General features: G+C 43.0%; 1 protein-coding gene across 1 annotated transcript in view; it reads left to right on the top strand.

Annotated features, from left to right (window-relative positions):
* FOXO1 (forkhead box O1) overlaps nucleotides 1–24,374 on the top strand; it is a 97,756-nt gene that overhangs the window by 67,533 nt on the left and 5,849 nt on the right. The window lies entirely within an intron of this gene.

Here is a 24,374-nt window from a genome sequence, read left to right as displayed (position 1 = left end):
CTGGACGACCTGTGCTGTGGAGATGGAAAGCTAACCTTTATCTGTTGCATTTTCTGGATTTGTGCTGTGTTTGGTTCATCTTTGATGTCACTGGTTCTGGATCTAAGTTGACATAATTCTTGCTGGGCTACCACTGGGGATAGTTAGTATCCGTCCTGCAGAGTGTTCTTAGGTCCCTCCCTCTGTTTCCTCAGACTGGGTGGGATTACTAAAGTGGGGTCCTATTTTCTTTAGACTGACTTTTACAGGAGTTGAAGGGTCTTGGGAGGCCATCTATTTACTCGAGGGACAGACTGAGTAGCAGAGAGGCTAAGGCACATTATGCCCAAGGTCGCCAGGCTGGTTAATGACACCAGGCAGAGTAGGATTTCTTGGCTGCCTGCACAGTATCCTCTCCTACACTTCTTTCCAGCTGTGTCGCCTTGAAAGCAGGCTGAAGGAAATCTCAGTTTCCATTTTGCATCCTTGACAGATGAACACTTCTCTAAAACCTGAGTTAGTTTTAACTCTGGAAGGAGTGGGCCTTTGGATAATGGGCATTTTGGAGAGAAAGCTATTTGAGGAACGGTAATGGCCAGGATTCATTATGTAAGAAGGGACCCAAGAGTCTCAGCAAGGAGAGGATTTCCCTGTTCGTGGTATTTAAGTTGTGGTATGAATTCCTCCCATGGTGTTTGGTTTGCATCATTTGGCTTAGATATTGTTAGATATTACTGATCTAATCCAATTCCTTGTTTTATGAAAATAGGTTTTTTGTTTCTCTAAGTGGACTTCTCTTTGTCAGTGTGCTGGAATAGTCATTCTTGCACCGAATTGATGACTTTTGAATCTCTCTGTTATGTTTTCAGGCATGCCTTAAGGGTCCTGAGATAATACTGTTGTTACTGGGAGGAGTTGGGTAAGGGCCGTAAACACTCCGGAGAGGTAGGAGACAGGCTGCTATAGGACAAAATTGCAGACTTCTGCTAAAACTTCTTGATTGCAAGTTATGGCAAAAGAGTATGACTTCTGTAGCTCTTCAGATTCTAGTCCTTAGGTCCTCACATTGCTGTTTCCAAGCCCCCCTCAAACATCTGCTTTGGGCTTTGTGCAGTCATGCTCTAGTGGCCAGCCCCAGAAGTCTGACACCTCTTCCTGTCTCAGCTCACGGCAGCCCCAAACAGCTGGGCTCCCGACACACAGAACAATGGGGCTCCTGAAGACATTCCTGCTGTTGACCTACAGAAGCACTTTTCCTCTTCTGAACTTCCAAGGGTTCTCTGTTAACCTATTCTGACTTATTTAGGAGGCAGGAACGTTCATTATTTATGTTAGTGGTTAGTTAACCAAACTAGAATATGTTTTCTTTTTATACCTGAACGCTGAGAGAGTAACAAAAACCAAATATTTTATAACACAGATCCTTGAATTTGCTCTGATAATACTGTATTTTATTTTGCAGCAACTTCCGGTTTTAAGGACAATTAAATCTTTCTCTTATTGGGGAGTTTCACATTTTAAGTAAATTGAAATGGAAATGAAAGTTTTCTAAAAATAATGCTGGTTGTGTTTATGTGAGTTTTTCTTTCTCTCTCTCTCTTTTTTTTCTTTTTGAAATTCCATGTCACTGGTGGGGAAAGCCTTGATTGGGGAGAAAATGTAAATTTCATGCCAGTCTCTTTTTGTTTAGAATTGACGAGAATTAGATTGAACGGTTTGTGAGAATAGATGGAAGTGTATGAGGTTTCGTTTACTGTTGCACACTCTAACAGTCATTGCTTGATGATCTACCTTTACTGTCCTGTGGATACATCAAAGGCACTTCTGAGTCACTGTCGTCTTGTTGACTCTGAAGGACCGGCCCTTTATTCTACCAAGGAAGCTTCCATAGCTGCTCATTCTGAATTCTCTAGAGACAATTTGGTTGATCAGGGTGATCAGGCTGGTACCTTCTACCAGTGTGGTTTAGGAGATTAGGAGGATAAAAGGGAAATCATCATATTGCTTCCCAGGCCTTTTTTAAGTGTGTGGGGGAGTGTCGTAGGGTGATTTGGGGGGGGGGGGGCTTGGGAGTAAATCCTTTCCCCCCTAGACCTCAGTCTTATCCACTCATTCAAATAGAAGGGTGAAGATGTATTCCAAAGGTTAATGTTGGCTGTGGTTGGGGGTGGGGGTGAGGGGGATATCTGGATTTTGGGATTCTGTGAGCATTTGGCGATTGTAGAGGGTTTAATACCCTTGTTTTAATTAGCTAACTCAGTGGAAGGTGACAGGTTGGTAGGGAATTTAGTTTCACTTGTGACATCACTTGGCTTATTCAGATCAGGTGAATCAGGGGTGGTAATGAAAGAGCTCTGTTCTCCAGATTCACCTGACCTTGCTGAGAAGTGTAGTTCAGGGAATTACAGCCAGAGCCTGTCCTAGGAACACACTGTGATCAGCTGGAGAGGAAAGGTTGGGGAGGAGGAGAGGGTTCAGCCTACCTTAATCCTCCTTTCTCAGCTTCTTTAGGGTTAAATTATTTAAATGTGGGATTCTGTTTGCCCAAACCCCTAAACTTCCGTTCCTTGAATTTAATCTGTGAGATTATAGGCATTCTGTATATACCACAGGAGATGTGGGGATATGGAGCATAAATGTAGTATTCTGTAGTCTGCATTATGTAATTTGAAGGTAGTTTAGAAAGCACTGTTATATCATGAAACAGTTTGTACATTGATTCTCTTGTCTAATGGACAACCCTATGGTCTGTGCAGAGGTGGAGACCAATTTCCATTACCAAACTGCTAGCGGTTTTCAAAGGCAGGCAAAGGATACTGTGCATGCCTAAGACAACACTCTAATTGGGTGAGCTTCATAATTAATGTCTCCTTAAGTGAAGACTTTTGTTAATTTGTCTTTCTCGACCATTTGGTAGAAATTGCAGAGGAACAGGGGAACAACAGCACATCTCAGTGGGCAGTTGGTAAGAGCAGACATGGAAGTGCCAGCTCCTTTGTTTAAAGGTGTCTGTTTCCTTCGAGCATTTGAAGGAGATTGGGTTTTCATCTACTGAGCTGTGCTGTGGGTGTTGACTGACAGCCTTTGGGAACATCCTAGTAATTCTTATGGGTGGTACCAGGTTCTCCCTCAGTTCTTGTGTTGTCTTTTAACAAAAATGACCTTTTATTTTATGAGGGTACCAAACCCTGGAGAGAAGATGAAACTTGGATAAATCTATCTTTCTTTCTTTATTTATTATTTCTGTATTTGAAGGGGAAGATAAAAACTATTCATGTAAATAACTGGCTTATCTGGGTTTTACCATCCTTTTTGTGTCTTGCCTCTTTTGGATCATTAACCATCGGAGTATGGTTGGTGCCTGGGGAACTTCTCCCACTGGTCTTCTCTCTTCTTTTCTTCTGCGTTTTGCACCTTTCCCAGGCAGAGGAGGTCAGGTAGGTACACGTGCCTTTCAGAAGGAGGTGGTGGGAAAATATGGAATAATGAGCCCTTCTGACTTTGGATTCAGCAGTTTAGCGTTGGTGCAGTAGGTGGAGTTATTCTTGGAGCCCCAGTTTGAAGATTGCTGTGCAGAAACCCATCTGTGCCACTGGTTGCCAACATTTCTGGTACAAATATTGTCATTTGCTCTTGAGGCAATCTGCTATTTCAGTCCTAGATGCAGTTTTATAATATGCTGGGCAAAATAGTGGAGAAAAAAATATCTTAAGTGGTGGTATAATCTTCAGTTTAAAAACACTTCAGCAATGTTTCCAGTAGAGGATTGTTCAGCGTGTCTCCTTTCCTCCTTCCCTTGGCTGTAAACATAATCCAAATTTCATTTTTTTCCTCACTTGCCGGAGCCATGGTTTCCTTGTGCTGCACCTACCCAGAGAAAAGATGGAGGGAGAGATGAAAGGCTTAAGTAATAGTACTTTAAAATTGCACTCTGTGAAGGCTTAACATGCCCTGTTCCTTCTGTTGATAAGAACGTAACTTGCTCAGAAGTTACTTGCTTAAAAACTGTCCAGCATGGTACTACACAGCCCTTTCCCATTGTACACCCTTCCTTGCTTCAGGGGAAAAGGAGCATATTGGCCTTGTGGGCCACGAGTACAGGACCCTTCTGTTGCCTGTGCAGAGTGGGGGCTCCCTGAAGGTTATGGGACATTGCCAGAAGCCCTGGCGTAGCTATTCTACCATTTGACTGCGCTTTGTCAATAAACCTTGTCTAGAGCGGGAAAACATGTCCTCCGGAAAGTAGTACTTTTTTTCTGTTCTGTGGCTTTCTCAAAGTTTTTCCCCCAGCCCGATGTGTAGTAAGAAATCCACTTCATATTATGACTCAGTGTACATGTGCACACATATGATACAAGAATTTTACAAAATAGTACTGTACTTGCCCTTTTGAGTGAGATATGCTCTGTTTTACTAATTTTAAAAAATTCTGGCCTCAGTCCTCAAAATTGATTTTACTGCTTTATGGATTGTGATCCAGAGTTTTTGGCCTGAGGGCTTTCCCACATTTATTCTTTTAAGTCCTTCATGTCATGGCAGCAGTGGTGGAGTTAGGGGAGAAGAGGTGGGTGCATCTGTATGTGGAAGACTGGCCTACAGGCATGAAGCAAGGAGGAGGGAGTTCATGACTCACTAAGAAAGTAGTGCCTCTTTGAATTGGTCTCAAACATGGAACTAGTTAAAATGATGCACTAACTGAAAGACCCCAGAAGCTGTTTGATGTGATTTGAGCCCTGATGTGCCAGGATAGTTTTATACTTATCTGGATATCCTTATTATTTAGATTTTGGATTCAGTCCTTGAAAACTGGCATTTGGTTTGGATCCACTTGGCTGGACGGGGTTTCGTGCTCCTCTTCTGCATTAACCTAAATCAGGCTTATTTGACTGATGCTCAGTTGTCTGCAGAACCTTTGATCCCATGAAAAGTATGTTCCACTCTTCATTTCCTCAGAGCACATGTGAGGTCCACCTTCACCCTGGAGTCACCCAGGTTGTTGTCAATGTAAAGGAATTTTAGCTGTTATCAGTGTTTAATAAGAAATCATTACCCTTTCTCTGCGAAGCAGGAGCTATTAAAACCAGGGTCGTCAGGCTGCAGTCATGTTCCTCCCACCGAGTCCCTGACTGGCCTGCTGGTATCTGGAGCAATGATCTTGTAAGGACTCCATTGTGAAGTTGGCTGTGTGTGTGTCCAAGGGAAATATTAAAGGGGAAAGCGGGGGAGGAAAATTCCAGGAAGTTGAAATGTGAGGTTGACACGTCCTCATTCACTAACGATGCTTCTGTTTTTCTTTCTGGAAAACAATGATGATTTAAAAATTGATCTCAGAATTAACTGGCTTTTATCCATAACTGTATAATTATACTTTTAAACATCTTTTCTTAATCATTTATTAAATAACATCATACTCATAAATAACCTTTTATTATTTGGTGTTAGTGACCCAAAGTACCACTAACACCACATTTCTCAAACTCGCCTATCATACGAGATATTTAATAAGAATATATGGGACTTCATCCTCTTGCTATTGAATCAGAATTTTTATGAAATAACACAGTTGAGTTATTTTCTTAGAATATCAGAACTGAAAGGAAGGTTGGTCATTAAGCTAGTCCATTTGTTTTCAAACCTGGTGAATATTTTAATACAGGTTCCTGGTCCTGTTTCATTCTTTACCTGTTGAATCCCAGCCCCTGAGCCAAGAGGTTTAAGTGTTTCTGTTTTCAGCATGCTTTCTAGAAGATTCTGATTATTGGTTTGGAGTGATAACTACTCTTCTGTTCAGACTCCTTCAGGAGAGGAAAATTGACTTAATGTGCTTGGTTATTGAGCTAGATAATAGGACGAAGAATCCTCTTCTGCTTATCTGTTGATTTATTCAGATAATATTTACATCTCAGGTACCAACTAGATAGATGAGTGTTGGCAGTTTCGAGATGAGTGAGCAGCATCCCTGCCCTTGAGAGTGGATTGTTACTCAGCCTTTCTCAAGGGATGAGTTTGGGGATGGCATGAGAATCATTTGGGGAGCCTTTCAAACCCCAGCAGTCAGATGGGTGTGTGCCTGTGTGGTGGGGCCAAGAAAGTACAGGGGCCAGCTCTCCTTCGCTTGCTGGCTCCTGGCCATCCTCCATTTGTCTTGATTTTAAAACTCTATGAACTATTTTATTGATTTATTTGACAGACAGAGATTACAAGTAGGCAGAGAGGCAGGCAGAGAGAGAGGAAGGGAAGCAGGCTCCCCTGTTGAGCAGAGAGCCCAGATGTGGGGCTTGATCCCAGGACTGTGAGATCATGACCTGAGCTGAAGGCAGAGGCTTTAACCCACTGAGCCACCCAGGCACCCCTGAACTATTTTAAACATATAGGAAAGCATAGAGGCTAACATAATTAGCACCCACGTGACCTTGCCAGGTTTTAAGAAATGTCCGTCATCTTGCCCAAGTCTTCTTGCGTTGGAGGGTCCCTTTACTTCAGGAAGTCTGCCTCCTGGCTGGGCTGATCCACGGAGGTCCATCTACCCTATAGAGGAATGGCCATTGCTGCCTCCCCCTCCCTTTACATAAATGTTGTCATAACGTTTATATAAATGTTGTCAGTTAACATAGGTATCATTCTGCAACTTGATTTTTTTTAAGTCAGCATTATGTTTTTAAGATTTATCCATTGTTGTTACATGACCTGACATGACCGCATACTTAACAGTAAAATCAGGAAATTGAAGCCAGACAGCTTGAAAACCTTCTTAATGGAAAAAATTCAAGAAGATGTGGGTGGGAGAGAGTTTCTGTTGAATTTTTAGTATAGAACATTGTTATTTATGGGAAAATAGTTGATTTGAATTATGCACTGTTTTGAATAACCCAATATGAGCTTAATGAGAATTAATTGCATGTTGTATGAAAATTTAATTGCTTTTATTTACTGTGGGTATAGTTACTGCAGTTTGGTCCAAACAGGTGAAAGTTAAGATTTGCGGCATAAAACAGGAAGCAGATGGGGGCTAATTAAAGTTCTGTTGTTGATAAAAGGATGACTGATCAAGGAGCAGCTGGTTTCCCAATTTAAACTCAATTTGTACTCTCCTTTGAGGGCAGCCCTCTGCAAGCCATCATGAGTATCTTTTCAAAGGTGGAGGAATGCATTTCAGCAACAAGTGGGAAGGCTGTTGTGCTCTATTTTTGTTCACCTTTTTGCCTTCAAGCAGTGTCTCTTCAGGGTTTGTCTAAGATAAGGGAAGGGGTCACCAATCCGGCTACACTTCTCAGTGGAAAGCCTAAATCCTCTTCTGTATTCTTGTATTTTTCAAGAAAGTGCCCTAGCATTTGATTTAATGTTGTCATTCTTGTTATTTCTTCCAATATGCTCTCCGGGCCTTAGCACAAGAAAGCCCATGTCTCCCTAACTGAAGCACTCGCTCTGTGTGCAGGAGCACTAAGAGGTGCAGGAGAGGCTGTTTTGAAGCCATGTGTGTTTGAGCTTCTGGCTGATCTTACTTTGCTTGATTGTGCCCTGGATGACTTTCACCTTGAAATGGCAGCATCTTTTGTTGCTACTGCTAATAATGGTTGGATAAACATTAAGAACCAGTACCCTGGATGTGTTTTGCCTAAAAGAACAAATCAGCACTGGGTGCTTTTTTAATTTGTTCGGGGAGGTAATGTGAGGTCAGATGAAGTGTAGCCTTTGCCTGTAGTCAGAGACTAGACATTTGCTTGACATTTTGTTCTTAACAAGTGCTTTGTGCGATTATGTAATTTTAATCCTTATAAAAAACCTGTGTTGTAGTGGCAAGTATAATGCCCACTTTGCAGATGAGGCCTTTGAAACATGGAGAGGTTAAGTGACTCAGCCAAGGTCACACATGTGCTAAGTCCCAAGACTGGTTTAGAATCCAGGTTTGTCTGATAACAAGCCCATGTTCCTCAACCACTGTACCCTACCAGTTTTGTGTAACAGTATTGTTTTTTCCGCTTCCTGCTCAAGGAAAGAACTATTGTTTCCTGGAAAAACAAAAATCTTAGGATATGGTTTGTGAACTTCATTTTATTTGATTATGTAAGAGTGTGTGTGTGTGTGTGTGTGTGTTTATCACATTGATACAGGTCCTGGCACTTGATAGGAAATCAGTGTTAACATGTTATTTTTATTTTTTGAATGAATGCCTGAAAGAATAGGCCCAAGTATTTTATTTGGCCTCCACTTTCACCCCCCAAAGGAAATAGCTTTATTCCGATTATAAAAGTTATACAGGCTCTTTCTTTTAACAGTGGCAAAAATAATAACATGTAAAGGTAAACTAGAAAGTGAAAATCCCCATAACCTTGCCCATCCAGAGACAACATCATTATATTCATTAAAATATCTTGTAAAAGAAATAATTGACAATGCAGATCTTACGTAACTGGCAATGAAGAGCACCATTTGTATTAGCTACAGATTCTAATAAAGCATGCACTAGAGGTTTCAGGGACGTCATAATTGACATTCCTTGTCAAATGTTGTATGCAGACTTTCCAATTCTAATCACTATTTTTGCCCAGTCTGGTTCAATACTAGTTCTACTACTCGCTGTGCTCGTAGGAGAGACCATGTGCAGGTTCTGTTCCCCTCTGCTCACATCAGAGTTCTTACAGTGTGAGGAATGGTGTCACAGCCAAAAGAGTGTTTTCCTGACCCAGGAGAACTCTCAGGATTCTTTGCTATTTGTTTAATTCAGCTGTCTTCCAAGCAAATCAGCCTGCTACAGTTCTCCCATGTTTCCTCTTCCTTTCTCTTCTGCTTCCTGTATCTTGTTTGTCTCTTCCTCTCACAAAAGCATTTAGGGAGATGGAAGAGATTTGGAAATGAAATGAGAGTGGGCCCATTCTTCTTCCCTGGTAGCTCTGCCTTGTGTATTTTTTAAAGATTTAATTATGAGAGAGAGAAAAGAGAGAGAGAGAATGTGCAGGGGGAGGGGGGGCAGACTCCCTGCTGAGCAGGGATACCAACATGGGTATGACCTGACCTGACCATGACTTGAGCCAAAGGCAGACACTCAACCGACTGAGTCACCCAGGCGCCCCTGCCTTGTGTATTTTGAAGACACTGTTGCTGACAGTTAACTGTGTGATGTTTGGGAAGGGTTCTATGGAAGACCTGCTGCATACAGAGCAATCTGACCTGGTAGGACAGTCAGTGTCTCCTTCATTCCTCCAAGAATAAGAGGTATGGTTCACAGTGCACCTGGGCTTTCCAGGGTAACTGGGAGAGCTGGTTCTTTGGTAGGAAGTTTGGGGGCAGCTCTCCAGCTTCATATTAGTGTCCCCTTCTGCCCTGGGCACAATCCTAAAATCTCACAAATGCGTAGTACTTGGTTTATGCTTTTTGAAGCAGTGGTATCCATTATGCCTTTTCATAATGGATAGTTATGAAAGGCAGTTAGGAAAAGCATTATTTTTTCCACTTTGTAGACAAGAAAGCTGAGACACAGGATATAAAGTGTGTTCAAAGTGCTACATACAAAGACAGAGTTAGACTTAGGTCTTCCTTTTCACCACCGTCTTGCCATTGGGGCAGTATTTTTCAAAGTGTGTGCCACTAAACATTGGTTTCACAGCGGAGTCTGTCAAGAATCACTGGGGTGGGGGTGGGGTGTGTGTGTGTGTGTGTGTGTGTGTGTGTGTGTGTGTGTAGGGCAGGGTATGTATTACTGCATCTACCAAACAAAAAGTGTACTAGAGGGTGTTTTTTGCTTTGCTTTGTGTATTAGTGTGAAGAATTTTTGTGACCACACGTCCGGACTGTATGTCCTCAATGAGCTCTTTTCACCTTGAGAGGAATCATGGTTGTTCGGAGCTCATGTTCAGGATGTTTCACTGTGAATGTGCTTCTCAGTCCTGGGCTTACTTTAGAAGTGTGCCAGGAGACCTCAGTGGTTAGAGGAAAATTTAATCTGCAGGGATCTGGAGGGAAAATCCAGGGGATGCTGTTACATGGGCAGTGATTGGGGATGATGGTGGGGAGTGAACACTGCCCTGGGGGTGGAGTAGGAGGCTGGCCACGGGGAATCCTTGTGATCACGTCCTGGTCAGCAGTTCTGGAGGAGCTTCACGGAGGGGGGTTCTTAATCAACGGGATCAGCATTCTGGGACCAGTTGTCTGGGTTGTCAGGTAAAGATCCATGAACTGTAACCTACCTGACAGCTGCATTGTTGGCAAGGATGGACTTAAGAAATCTGGACCAGAACAGCATGCTGCTTGCTGCATCTTGGCACACGTTTGACAAGGCACATTCCCTGTATGAAGCGAACTGCATCAACACACCTACCCCCAGCTTTCTTTAATATTTAATAGTCAACTTTGCACTTGTTACTCTTACTAGATTGGCTATAATGTTGGGGGTGATGATAAAGGTGCAAGTGGCAGATTCTGCAGACATCTCATTAATCAGCTTTGCTCCTTCCTTTCAGCAGAAGCAGAACTTCTAACAAAACTCCAATTCACTTCAAAATAAAGAAGTGAATTGTTCCAACCAGCAAGAAATGATGGATTATTTTGCATTGAAATCTCAGACCAAGGAAGCAAGTCCAGCTTCTTAGAACTGATCTTGGATATCATACTTGACTTTTTTCTTTAAAAATTTTATTTATTCATTTATTTGACAGAGATCACAAGTAGGCAGAGAGGTGAGGAGGTAGGGGGTGGAGAGGGTGGGAAGAAGGTTCCCTGCTGAGCAGAGAGCCCAATGTGGGAATGCAGGACTCTATCCCAGGACCCTGAGATCATGACCTGAGCTGAAGGCAGAGGCTCATTAACCCACTGAGCTACCTAGGTGCCCCTGATTTTTTTCCCCCCTTTTCTGTTTCCTTCCTAATAGCAGAGAATCTACCCACTTTCATCCCAAACTGTTCCAGGAATTGAGTGTAGATCAAAAGTTATAGTACAGTAGTATTTTTAAATCAGAAAATAGAAACTTTGAATTAATTGCAAGTGTTTTGTTTGGTTTTGTTTTGGTGTGGATAGTAAAATGATCCAGTGGGAGGACTGACTGGGAGAAGGCGCTGTGAAGTAGATGGGAACATTAACAACCTAAGGTGTGACCTTCTTCCCAGCAAGTGGTCTTTAGCTGTCCCTCTGGAAAAGTGATGAGAGAACACAAGACACTGTGTGACCTACATTTTATAAAATATTTCCACTGTCTGCTGTTGTTTCTTTGTTTGCTAGTGAAGTTTTGACTTGTCAACCTGATTGCAAATTGGGTGGCACTAATTTACTTTGGGACAGAAAGGATAGGAGGCAGGAAGCACGTAGAGGCTTGGGCATCTTTGTCGTGGAAGAAGAAAAAGTCTGTGGGGTTGGCCCAGGGTGGTAGGGTTTATGCCCACCATCATGTGCTTTTACAATCAAATTCTGGTGGGATAATCAGCTAATAAATAATAAGTTCCCCAAATTTAGACCTCTTTCCTTTGTGCGTGTGTGTGTGGTGCCTTCCATGAGGGTGGGAGGCAGTGTTGTGTGGGGGACAGTTGGGGAGCCAGATGCCATCTGGGCTTACCATCCCATCACTGTGGTCAGCTGTAGTGGGCCATTTTGGGCCCTTGATTTCATGTACCCGCACCAGAATACTGACTTAACTAGTGAATAATTTGTTGTAGTTTTATCCATGTTTATGTCAAACAGTTCGTGGTTACATTTTAGGGCATTATTTCCTTTAATTTCCTTTAGCAGTTCAAAACAACCTGAAAGATGTTATGGTTGAGCCCAGACAATGACCTCAAGAAACAAAAATAAATCTTTGAAAAAGTGAGAATGGAATTTGAATGCCAAATGTTGTGAATGATGGATGAAAGTATGAAAACACACTGGACTTCAGGAGGGGAGAGTTTTAAAATTTGTTTTGAAAACAAATGTTCCTGCCCCCCCCAGATCCTGCCCTCCTGTGACTAGGAAAAAAATCAGAGATTATGCCATGAGTTCTAGAACAACCAAGTCGTATTCAAGTCATGAGACAAAAGCCACATAGCTGCTTGATTGTAAAACTTCATCATTTTCCGATAGATTGGGTCCCAAGAATGACAGCTGTAAGGCTGGCTCTGTGCACGGGTCTCTGCACGAGAGCTGTGGCCGTGTCCCCTTAGCGGGTGGAACCATGGACACCTCTTGGGGTGGGGAAGAATGGTGCCGAAATAGCACCTCCCTGAGAGGCTTCTGCTTAGCAAGAAAAGTGTATATGCATATTAAAATACAGGCACCCACACATATTTACGTTTTTGGACAAAGAAGCCTCTACTTTCCAAGCAGGACACAGACTCTTCCCTCCCACCATCTTGTAGGGAGGTAGGTTGGTACTTTACTCCAGGTTCCACGTCATACTTCATTCTGATCTTTTGTCTGCTCTTTATTACATGTTGGATGCAATACAGCAAGCTCCTGGCTCCTAGTTTTTTGTTTTTGTTTTTTTAAAGATTTTACTTACTTATTTGACAGAGAGACACAGTGAGAGAAGGAACAGAAGCAGGGGAGGGAGAAGCAAGCTTCCTACTGAGCAGGGAGCTGGATGTGGGGCTCCATCGGAGGACCTTGGGATCGTGACCTGAGCCAAAGGCAGACGCCTAACAACTGAGCCATATCGTGTCCTGCTCCTAGTCTTTTTAAAAAGTAATTTCCCACCATTTTCCCCTCTTTCTGTGTTTGAACTCATTCTTCTGACTTCTAGACATGTTCTGTTAGTGCTTTAAGATACTTTTTCTCAAAAATATTACTTAGCTTATATTTATTGGGCACTTTGCACATACTGAACAATCAGTACAGTGAATCAATAAGATAAATACTATAAGATGTGTGTCACTTGCATAGGAGTCTACATGCAGTATATGGTGGCAACTGGCTCGAGTCCAGGTTTCTGGTTTTAGAACACATGCTCTTAGCTACCACACAGTATGCTGTCAACTTTGATTCATGCTCTGCCCTCACATTAAGAATCCCTTTCCCTTTTTATTCAGCAATCCGAATCCTCCTCTGTTGTGCTGTCGCCCGTATATACATACACATACACATACTATACACATACACATATACATATATATATATATATACGCATATACATATACAGGAAACAGGAAAGCTCATGCTTGGTTGCTTTTTAGTTTGGCCAAGTTTCAAACAGAAATATGAATGTAAAATTAATTTCTTATTTTAGTAAGATTTTCAGTAGATTTAAATGCTTTGCATTAGACTGATTTCAACTAGGCTTTGCTCAATCTCTTGATTAATTTTGGATGGATTTCCCAACTTCAAAACAAAGGTAAATAAAAGTGACTGGCATCTGGTCCTGTGAGATCCTTCCTTCTTGGTACACAGTGCCCCTCCTCCCCTGACAGTGGGCTGGGATTGACTGAGCATGTTCTATTCCAACCCTCATTCATCCTATGGTCTTTTTAGAACAGTCAGGTGTGTTTGTGCGCAAACACACACATAACCCAATCTAGGAAATTAGGTTTTGTTCTAAAATTATATGATACTCTGGCTTAATTTATAGCTACTTTGAGGACTGAAATGGTTATCCAATATATTGGTGTCTATCTCCATGAATCCTTTAATAGAAATGTATTGTGGACTTTAAAATGGTTAAGATGAAATCTTTATCTTCTGGGGCTAGGGTTGCACTGAAGAATGATTATTTCAAACTTTGTTCAATTTGGTAACAATTCTAAGCTATCCATTACAATCTTAAATAGGTGTTCAGAATTTGACTCAGTTGGGATGCTGGGTGGCTCAGGCAGTTAAGCGTCTGCATTTAGATCAGGTCATGATCCCAGGGTCCTGCATCAAGCTCCTTGCTTGGTGGGTGGCCTGCTTTTCCCTCTGCCCCATCCCCCTGCATGCACTCTTCTCTCTCTCTCTGACAAATAAAACATTTTTAAAAAGAGAATTTGACTGAATTGCTTTTCTCAGTAATAAAAAATTAATACCAAAGAGACTGCCATTGGTTTAGAGAAGAATGACTTTGAGAGGAGGTGACATGTTGAAGCTGTCTCTTAGATCGATGTCACTGCTTGTAGTTAAATATCCGTGGTAACAGGAGTGACAACTTCTAGAAAACCTTATTACTTCTGTTCTGGAATATCAACTTATAGAAGAATTCTCTTGTGCGGTGGAAGTTGTTAGTATCTTTTACATTTTGAATATTCTTCATGGTTTCCAAACATGTGCTCAGTCATCACGATGCTCCTTTGGGTGATATGGTGGCGAGGCCCTGGGGCACCATCTAACCTGTCATGTCAGATCAACCTTTGGAGTCCGTGACCTAACTTGGCCCCGGTTACAGGACCTGCCCTGTGAGAAGACCCTTAATACTGACTCTTATTGGCAAATACGTAATTCTTAAACATTAAGTGGAGGAAAGGGCATCCCTGAATATACTACATAAATAATTTGTGGTATAGATCCTAGCCGTGGTTCAGTATCCTTAAGTACAGTAGCTTGGGAGAGATGCAAAGCATTTGTACTGTGTGCAAGATTCCAGGCATGATGGTTGCTATTCACAGTTCCCTTTTGGAGGGAGTTGAGACCCAGAACAGGGAGCAATGAGTTCCAAAGAGGAGTTTAAGGTGTATCACCAACTTTGGGCTCAGGTGAGAAGTTCTAACTTACCATTGGTTTGAATCATCCTAGGAAGTGGTTCATTTATTCATTTCTCTTTGCTGGTTTCTCTCTAAGTGTTTAAGATAGAGCTAACTGTACACAATTCTTCCTTTGCTTTTTCAGCTAAAAACAACAAATGAGCATTATGTGTAGTTAGTGCATTTTAAAAGATAATGCCTTCCTAAACACTATTTATTACTACTAGAAGTAGCTGTGAGGTTTTTGTCTTTGGCGATTTATAAACACAGTCTTGTACTTTTAATTCTTAGCTGCAGTGTTCGTGTTTCCAAAGAGGACATGAGTTGAAAGTGCAGCATTAGAGTAAAAAATTAATTGCAAGGAAAACTTTGCAGATGTAACGGTTTGCTGATTGCTCAGGTGGGAGTCCTCAGGTGGTTTGGGATCCTTTTTATCTTGCCTGGATTTCTCTCCTCTCTCTGGAATATGGACCTGCCTAGCCCTGCAGCTGAGCTCAAAAACTAAGAAACACAAAGGATTCATAGTGGGATGTCCCGAGGTCATCTAAATCTGTTTCCAGGGCAGACTCAACTTGAAGGCTAGGGTCTTCCAGCATCCCCTGAACCCAAAGATGAACTTGGCCAAGTCCTTTCTCCCAGGACTTCTCCCAGGATTGACCTTCATCTTGACTGGAGACCTGACAGGTCAGTGGGCACCACTAACCTTAAATGCACTTAACTTCTGGTGGCGTGTCCATGACTATGCAGGGGTGAGGCAACTGCTGCTCATAGCATGGGGGCTTATGATGGGGAAGAAAGCCAGTGCTACAAGTAAGCACAGTACTGTATTGCCCGGAGAGCCCTCTGTACAAATGCTGTTTGAGAGGTGGTTAGAGGATCTGTGCTGGTGGGCAGGTGTGGTTTTGGGGTGGACACATTGTGGGAGGCCTTGAAGGTTATATTTGGAGGCCTTTAGGTAACAATGAAGGCTGCATTTCTGAAACATTTGGGGTTCTTTTGGACTGCTGGTGGTGCTGAAGGAGCCTCATTTGGTTGGAAAGAAGGTGTGGAGAGTAGGGCTGTTATGCAGCATGTGGTCTGCTTGCTGAATTGGATCTGGGTATCTACAGGATGCTTGGAAACAGCCCTGGCTTGGGCCCAGGCTCCCATGGCAGGGGAGATTTTATTTTATCATGAAGCAGAAGGGCCCAAATGGTTTTGCTGTTATGTTAGGTTTTGGTGTTAAGTCAGCCAGTGACATTTTTTTTTTTTTTTAGCTATTTGATTTGGGACAAGAGTTTTTGGGAGGTGGCCCCAAACAAAAAATAATGTATGCTTAACATTCATAACTCATTGTTGCTTTAGGCCCCTTAGCCAGAGTATTGGGCAAGCAAGCTATTTTCAAGATCTGTATAACTAAGGAAACTATTTTGTAGATAGTATATAATTCAGAATATTATTTTTGCAGTTTCTTTCCATTCTTTTTGTAATCTGGATTTGTGATATTTGAGTTCCAAAATAGAAAAAAGACACTTTGACTTCATACTTCTAAATTCTGTGCACTAAGAGTAGCAGTTCTTGGGTAGATAGATTATGCATTCAGTGGATTCATTTTCCCCTAGATTTTCCAGGCAGTGAACATATTTAGGGTAAAAAATAATTCTAGATCATATATTCTACGGATGGGTTGTTGTCCTAGAGATTTGATTTTATTTTGAAGATTTTAATTATTTATTTGCCAGAGCAGAAGCAGGGGGAGCAGCAGGAAGAGGGAGAAGTGGGCTTCCCACCGAGCAGGGAGCCCGATGTGGGGCTCGATCCCAGGACCCTGAGATCATGATCTGAGCTGAAGGCAGACGCTTAACTGGCTGAGCCACCCAGGTGCCCCTATTCTAGAGATTTTAATCCATCAAAGTTTTGATGTTCTTGCCTTTGAATTTATATTCAGTTCATAAAGTTTTTCACCAGCTCTTGCCAAGAGTTGGGGCACATAACCAGAATAAACATTTCACCTAACATGAACAAATTGGATGGACTCATCACTAACCTCAACCATATATTTTAATGTTCACTTTGGTCCTTTAATAACTTTAGAAAACTTGAAAATTGATCAAACTGTGCTGTTTTCATTTTATGCCTAATCTGTGTTACTCATCAGAAGAAAATAACTTCTAAATTGTTCTTTTTTTAAAAAATTAAATTACTGTATTTATTTTCAGAAAAACAGTATTCATTATTTTTTTTTACCACACCCAGTATTCCATACAATCTGTGCCCTCTATAATACCCACCACCTGGTAACCCAGCCTTCCCCCCCCCCCCTCCCCGCCACTTCAAACTGTTCTTTGTTTTTATTTTACCTTACTCTGGTAGCCAAATACAGAGGTAGTTAATTGCATTGCAAAGCAGAGCGTTTGTAGAGCCATTGAGGATGCGAAAAATGGTATAGCCTACAAAGTGGACAAAAAGTTTAATTAGGAAACAGCAGGATCACTTCAGCAACAAATGAATTTCCTCTTAACATTATGCTGTGGTGCGGCCTTATGTGTCTGAGGCATTCATAGGCAGCAGCAGCAAGAAGTCCATATTCTGAGCAGAACAATTAAATTGGAGTTTCAGGAGCACCTGGATGGCTCAGTCAGTTAAGCATCTGACTCTAGATTTCTGCTCAGGTCATAATCTCAGGGTCATTAGACTGAGCCCCTGGTTGAGCTCCACACTGCGCTCAGAGACCAATCTTGAAAATAGAAAAGTTTGAGAAAGGATGGGCTCCTTTAGGTCACCTAAATGGGCAGGGTGGGGAGTTGAAGCTCTCGCTTGCCAAAGCCTGGTCTGTATGTCTCCCTGAGGAAGGAGGTGGGTTAGAGGTTTGCCAGGTATGCCTACACGCTGCACAGAAACAAAATTAATCCTGAGAGAAACAAGTTCTATGTTGAAATCCTTAGTTAGCCTATAGATCCCTTAAAGACACACACACACACACACACACACACACGTTTAAGAGAATTATAGCTAAATGAAATTTAGTCTCTCTCTGTCCACCACTGGGACCTAATTAGCCAGGATTGATGACACTCACTTGAGAGTGGCCTTGTTGGATTTTGTGGTGATCTGGCCTAAGTGTATGACAGCCTGAGGTAATTTCTGTTTTCTAGACTTAAAACAGGGGTCCACATTAGCAACATTTATGGAAGTCCTAGAAGGAGAGTGATTAAGATAAACACTCCATGATCTGGAACATGAGAAAAGATGCTTGTATCTATAGCTATAGCTATAGCTAAGGTTTCAATCTTACCTGGATTTTTTGGAGTTTTGTATTTTGGGGTTCCTAGTTTCTTATGGTATGTAAGACATGGGCGTTAAATGGTACAGGAAAGACTTTCCTTTCATGTTCTGAAAATTAAGGGCTTTACCCTTTCTTCCTAAGACAGTAACTTTCTTTGATACAGGGTTTTGCTGTAGGACACAGCAAGGGGAAGCACTTGCTTCTTTTTGATCATGACCTTCTGAAAAATCAAAGCTTGTGAGAGTTTTGTTATCATTAAGTAAATTTTCTGTTCTATCCCTGAAAATTTGTTCTTAAATCCTAAACCATTGAGGTTATTGGCTGGCATGTTATTCTGAAATATTTAGGCTTTTGACTAATATGAGAGCTTGTCAAAGATCAGGCAAGCACCGTCTTACATCCTCAGATGGTCATCTGTTTTCTGCATTGCAAGGTTTCTTCTTGTCCTTCCTTCAAGGCTGGGAGTGCCTGTCTTCCCTCATTGTTTACTAGTACTGTGGTCCCATTCACGTGTAGCTTACCTTTTTACAGATACTTTGTTTTGCAGTGTGTTTGTGAAATCCCCCACCTCTGAAGGGCTGTTATAGGGTTTCTTCTCAGCAAAGTAAATGGTGGTGAGTGACCTCTGTGAGAAGAAACGAGAAAGAGCACTGTTCTAATAATTGCCCTCCTGAATATAATCTGTCCTCAATCAGCTGGTCTGTCTCCTTGAACAACCCCATGGGCACACATGTGTTCTGACATAGGTTATCCAAAAAGCCAACAGACCAGACTAGTTAAAGAATCACATTTTTGCATTTAAAATCTTAAGGGGCGAAAACAATTTTTCTGTAAGAGAAGGATTATAGTTCAGTTGTGAGGACATGGAAACAAGTCTGAGGAAGGCTGGCAGCCTGTTAAACAGGAAGTTTGTGATGAATGGTTTTTAATCAAGTTGTAGCCATTCACGATAGCTTTAAAATTCCTGTTTATATATCCCTTTGCTTCCTATCACAAAATAGCCAACCTTTATTTCCTCAGCTTTGTGTCCAGGGGTGCACTAAGTGCTTTCTATACACATGCTGCTGTTCAGTCCCTAAGCATCCTGTGTGACAATCCTGTGTAATCACTGTTTCACAAATGGCAAGACTGAGACTGAAGCTTAGTGAGATCAAGGCACTCACTCAGGGTGGGCTGGTAGTCAGCCTGACCCTGGGTTCTGCCTCTCTGTGTGCTTCCCCGCAAACGTGAAACTTCTAAGGGTACCCATGAGTTCTTACATTTGTCTTTTTGGTGGTGTTTTACATGAGAGCATAATCTCCCACATGCTTTTTTTTTTTGCTGGAGCTTCTCTAATGTAGTCATATTTTCCTTCTTTGGAATGATTTGAGTCAGAGAAAGCTGTTTAGAGCTAAATGTGTATCTGTAGCCATTTGAGAATCTATAGCTAAGAATTGGCTTGGCTAGGGGAAGGACGGTGCACGTTCTTCATACTTGTTCTACATTTCTTCTCGGAGTAAAGCCCCATGTGCTTCTGCTTTTTGTAAATGAACATTCATAAATTTTTCATCTGCATTTTAATCTTTCCGAACTCTCTTTTCCCTAATGTGAAATGGGGATGTTAGGCCGGATGATCTTCCCAGTGCCTTCTAGTTTGCAAATACTATGAGGCTGTGAGTCCTTTCTTCACAGCCCTGGGCTCACTGGAGACACCGGAGTCCTCCTCAGTGCAGACCCCGGGGGAGAGTGGCTTATGGGAGCATTGGTGTCCAGACAAGAAGGATAGGTTCCTGGGCAGTGATATCAGCCTTTTGGAAGAAGAGCTGAATGCTGCTGGAGCCTAATGTGTGAGCATGTAGATTAGTTATTCACAGCAAATCTTTTATTACAACACTTTTCAAAGTCGAATCTATATGCTGGCTATTGATAGCGTGTCTATTGACGTCACTTGTAAAAAGAACAGTTGGCAAATGGTCACATGTTTTCCCTCTGTTTGCAGGCAAAATGGATTATTTTACAAAGTTGTTTTATTAGCAACTCTAATGGGAACTCTGTTGAATACAGATTATTCCGACTTTCTCCTTAGTTTGTTTTCACTCGTAGAAGTGCAGGAAGAGATGGTGTAAAAGAGAGGAAGCAGGAGGAGGGAGGCAAGTCCGTGCTGGGAGTCTACAGAACAATTACATGCAATGGCAGAGTTCACAGAAATTAGATAAAATGCTTTTGGAAAAATCTGGTTTGTCTAGCATTTTGAAAGAATTTCTAGAATTTCTAGAACAACAAGTTCACTTAGTCATGTGTTCCAGTGTCTCAGTTTGAAGTTCTTTTTGTTTGACTTGGTGACTGTCGCTCACACCCACCCTGTGGCAGGGTGATGGGCAGTTCTAGGCTGCAGGGGCCCCTGGGGCCTTTCCATTTTCCTTTGGGTCCCCACAGCCTCTTTACACACGCTTTCCCCAGCCTCTTTACACACGCTTTCCCTGCTGGTACCTGAAGTTCACACTTAGCTGCTATGCTTTTCTGCCATAAAGTGTAACCCATTAGAATTAAAGCAAATCATAGTTTGTAAATTTATTATCCAGTGAGGCAGAAAATTAGTTTTGGAAACTAGTCTTTGTAAGCAGAATTATTTCCACTCCCTCAAGATGCATTCATATAACCTTAGTCTTAAGTATGTTCTTTTGCTTCTTTTTACTGATGGAGGAGCCAGGGAGGTGGGTTTTCTAGCTGGCAGCACTGCTACATGCAGACTCATGAAACCTTGGTCTGAATCCTGGTTGGACAGTTCATTTTCTGAGCCTCAGTTTTCCCATTTCTAAAACGGGTTCAGTAATATCTGCTTTATAATGATCTTCCAAGTGTGGGATCAGATGAGGACTTTTTTTTTTTTAAGATTTTATTTATTTGACAGAAAAAAGAGAGAGTGAGCACAAGTAGGCAGAGAGGCAGGCAGTGGGGGGTGAGTAGCAGGCTCCCTGCTGAGTAGAGAGCCCGATGAATCCCAGGACCCTGAGATCATGACCTGAGCCGAAGGCAGAGGCTTAAACCACTGAGCCACCCAGGCACCCCCCTGTGCATCATTTTTTATCCCAAGTGGCTGTTCAGGTGGACTTGTTCTTGCCCCAGGTAGATCATAGATCATAAAACACCTAGAGGGCAGACTCTGCCTAATGCCTTCTCTTGCCCCCTTGCACCTAGCACAACATAGGTCCCAACAAATGTTATTTGCCATGAATCGGTGCATGGACAGATGGGTAAAGACGTGTAAGACATTACCTCTTCCCTGTGATGAGTTTGGGACAACTGTCAACAGATATGCGTTGAGTTTGTCTTGTGTGTATTTGTGCGCGCACACGCACGGAGCATCTTCTAGGAGCTTTCAGGTTAGGAAATATAACCGTCCTTCAGCCCTTGGCCTTTAAGCAGCTTGGAATCCATAGAGCTCATGAAATCGAGCACCTGGGTGTTAGAAGCAGGCCAAACAGTGAACACATACCTTGTGCAGCTGCTCCTGCCCCCAACACGACCCACTGGGTTCCTCAGGTCTCAGGTGGGACTTCCCAAGAAGAACATGCTGCCTTGTTTGGGGGCACACTCTGGGGAGCAGGCTGCGGAGAGGGTATGTGCAGAGGAAATCCAGCTCAGCATTAGTAAAAAGCCCAGGCTTCAGGGAAATACAGCTGGTGGAGAGGAAATTTGCTGATGTGTCTTTTTGTGGGGGGAAAAAACCTGAATGGCGTCATGTTAAAAACCCAGGATTTGGGTAAGTGGCTTGCAGTGCCCGAGTTTTCTGTTTCCACAGCTTGCCTCGTTCCTCAGGTACTGTTTCGTTCATCAAGAGCTGAGTAGCTCCAAGCACCAGCAGTCATGTGTGGCTGTGCTGCATGGTTCACGGGAGCACTATGGTTCCCGCAGCCATGGCTGTGTCCCACAGGGATCTGCAGACATAATAACCGTTAATAGCAGCACACATTTTTACAAGCTTTACCTACTGGCCGCCCCTGCCCCCTCCACCAGAGCCCCGCTGACTGTATGAAAAACAGGAATTTTTGTAACAAGCCCTGCACAGCAAACCTTTTCCTGTTTGGAAAAAAAATTTTTCTAATTGTTGGCAAAGTTAGAAGACAGCTCTGTTACTCAAAGAGCGACCTGAAATGTCCTCTTAGAAAAATATGGAGCATGATGTTTTGATAAGTAAGGGATTGCTGTGGACCCCCTTTTTGGCGGGGGGAAGTAGGTCAGAGTCTTAGTAGTGAGTTAGTGTATGTGCCACCTGAGTTAGTTGAATGCTTTCTAAACTTTTTAAAGATTTCATCATTACGCATTCTGCAGTCTTGTTAAAAATGTCCCCTAATTGCAGTCCCAATGACCTGATGTAATTATCGTGTGTTGGAGAGCTGCACCACCCTCTCAGGCAGTGCAGACAGCCAGGAAGCCGTTATCTGGGAGGATCTTCCCCCTTTATCATTAACTAAATGTGACAAGGACAGGAGTCAAGCTTCCTCTCCTCCAGAGATTTCGTGTGGCTTATCTGTGTGTCTGTTGTGTTCCAAGAACAAGATAGTCATGATGGAATATTGTGCAAACGTCCAGACTTCCACGCTATAGAACATGTCACAGGGGCGGAGTGCTTGGCTCCCTTCCAGGTCCACACCCCCCCCCACCCCAATCCCCAGCCCTGCTTCCTTCAGGACGGATTTAGAACTTGGTGTGCTGGTGGTGTTAGTGGGCCCCGGAGATGAGGCTGTGGCTCTTGGAGCATACATAGGTGTGTGTGTTTAAGATACCTCTGCAGGGTTTGGAGACTCTTTGGGAATAAAATAGACCATTGTAGAAATGTAGTCCTTGGCCTCTTTTAGGGGTTCTTATGTACTTAAAGTCTTCCTCAGAGCTTGACTGGAGTTGGGGATAGGTCAGGAGATGGGAAGGAAGGGGAAAGTTTAGAGAACAAAAGAGACTGGCTGCCACCCACTTGCACACCTACCCCGGCAGCGTCCAGCCCAGAAGCCCCGTGTCTGCCCCACACTGACGGTATGCACTGGCAGAAGGGCTTATCATGTTGCTGCTCTGTTGCAATTCTTGGGTGGAATGTAGTACAGAGGGTCAGAGGGCATTTTGAAATAGGGATATCTCAGCCCTGGCTGTCTGGCCTTACTCTACTCAAACTTCGCATCTCTTTTTAGAAAGGGAGATTTATGGGCACCTAGTGACTCAGTGGGTTAAAGCCGCTGCCTTCGGCTCAGGTCATGTCTCAGGGTCCTGGGATCGAGTCCCACATCGGGCTCTCTGCTCAGCAGGGAGCCTGCTTCCCTCTCTCTCTCTCTGCCTGCCTCTCCATCTACTTGTGATCTCTCTCTGTCAAATAAATAAATAAAATCTTTAAAAAAAAATGAAAGGGAGATTTATTTTTCTTTTCTGTTTCCAGTTTGTTTTTAATAAGAAAGAACTTGAATTCATCGTTTTTGTTGAAGCCTTGCCTCATCCTGCTGTGCAAAGGCTTTCCGGCACAGCGATGGGTACTCAAGCATCTACATCCCACATGGGTGGCAGAAGGATGTGGACATTGTGGCTGCATCCCCAGCTGACCACGATCCAGCCAGAGCCTTCTTGTGGTCGGGGAGAGAGGCCAGAAGAGGTCCAGGGGGCTCAGTCTGCTAAGCCTTGTTCCCGGTTGGCAGAGGGTGCCAGGGAAGTCTTGGAAGTCATGCACCAGGCCCTGCTCCCAGGTGTCTAGGACCCCCAGAATCCTCCTGGACCTGGACTCAGGGCCCTGATAACAGAGGCTGCTAAATGAGCAGCTAGGAAGGGTCTGCTGTGTGCCCTGTTCCATATGGGGAACAAAAAGCTACAAGAAAAGGGACAGGAGACCCTTGGAATCCTTCCTTTGGAACCCATTGTTTCTTTTCGGTATGTCCCAGGAGCTCCCCAGGTGCTGGCAGTCTCACCACCCATCCATTAGAGGAATCAGATTGGGTCTTCATTGTTTGCAGCCTGGCTTTGCTGCTTTTGCCCAAGCTTGAGACGGTCTCTGGCCTCCTGTATGTTTGGAGTTGTGGGGGTGTATGCTTGCCTTACCGCTAAGCTCCAACCCACACTCCCAGTGAATTGGAAGAGGGGAGCAGGGTTCAGATTGGCAATATCCTTGAGCCCCCAAAGTTGGGATCTGGTACCTACTTCTTGGGAACTGCTTACTATGTGCCAAACACCATCGGACATTTTATAAACTCTTGTCATTCAATCTCTTGCATAAACCCTAAGTGGGTTTATTATTTATCTCTGTTTTATAGCTAAGGACGCCTAAGACATCTATGGGGCCAAGCAGTCTCCTAAAGTCAAGTTGATTTTCTTTACTAATTGTGTTAGGCATACCCGTGGCACAATTTAACCATGGAGCCCCTGTACTTAGCGGCTAAAGCATGGCACTTTGTACTGCCGATGCTGCTTCTTCCTGACCCAGGGGGTCTTTTTGGACAGAGCTTGACCTCTGATGCAGTGACTGACGTTCATTTAGTTGGCATGTACTACTGGTTGTTTTGGGAGGA

Source organism: Mustela nivalis, assembly GCF_964662115.1.
Source record: "Mustela nivalis genome assembly, chromosome: 15".
NCBI classification, from domain to species: Eukaryota; Metazoa; Chordata; class Mammalia; order Carnivora; family Mustelidae; genus Mustela; species Mustela nivalis.
This window is presented reverse-complemented; position numbering and strand designations above follow the sequence as displayed.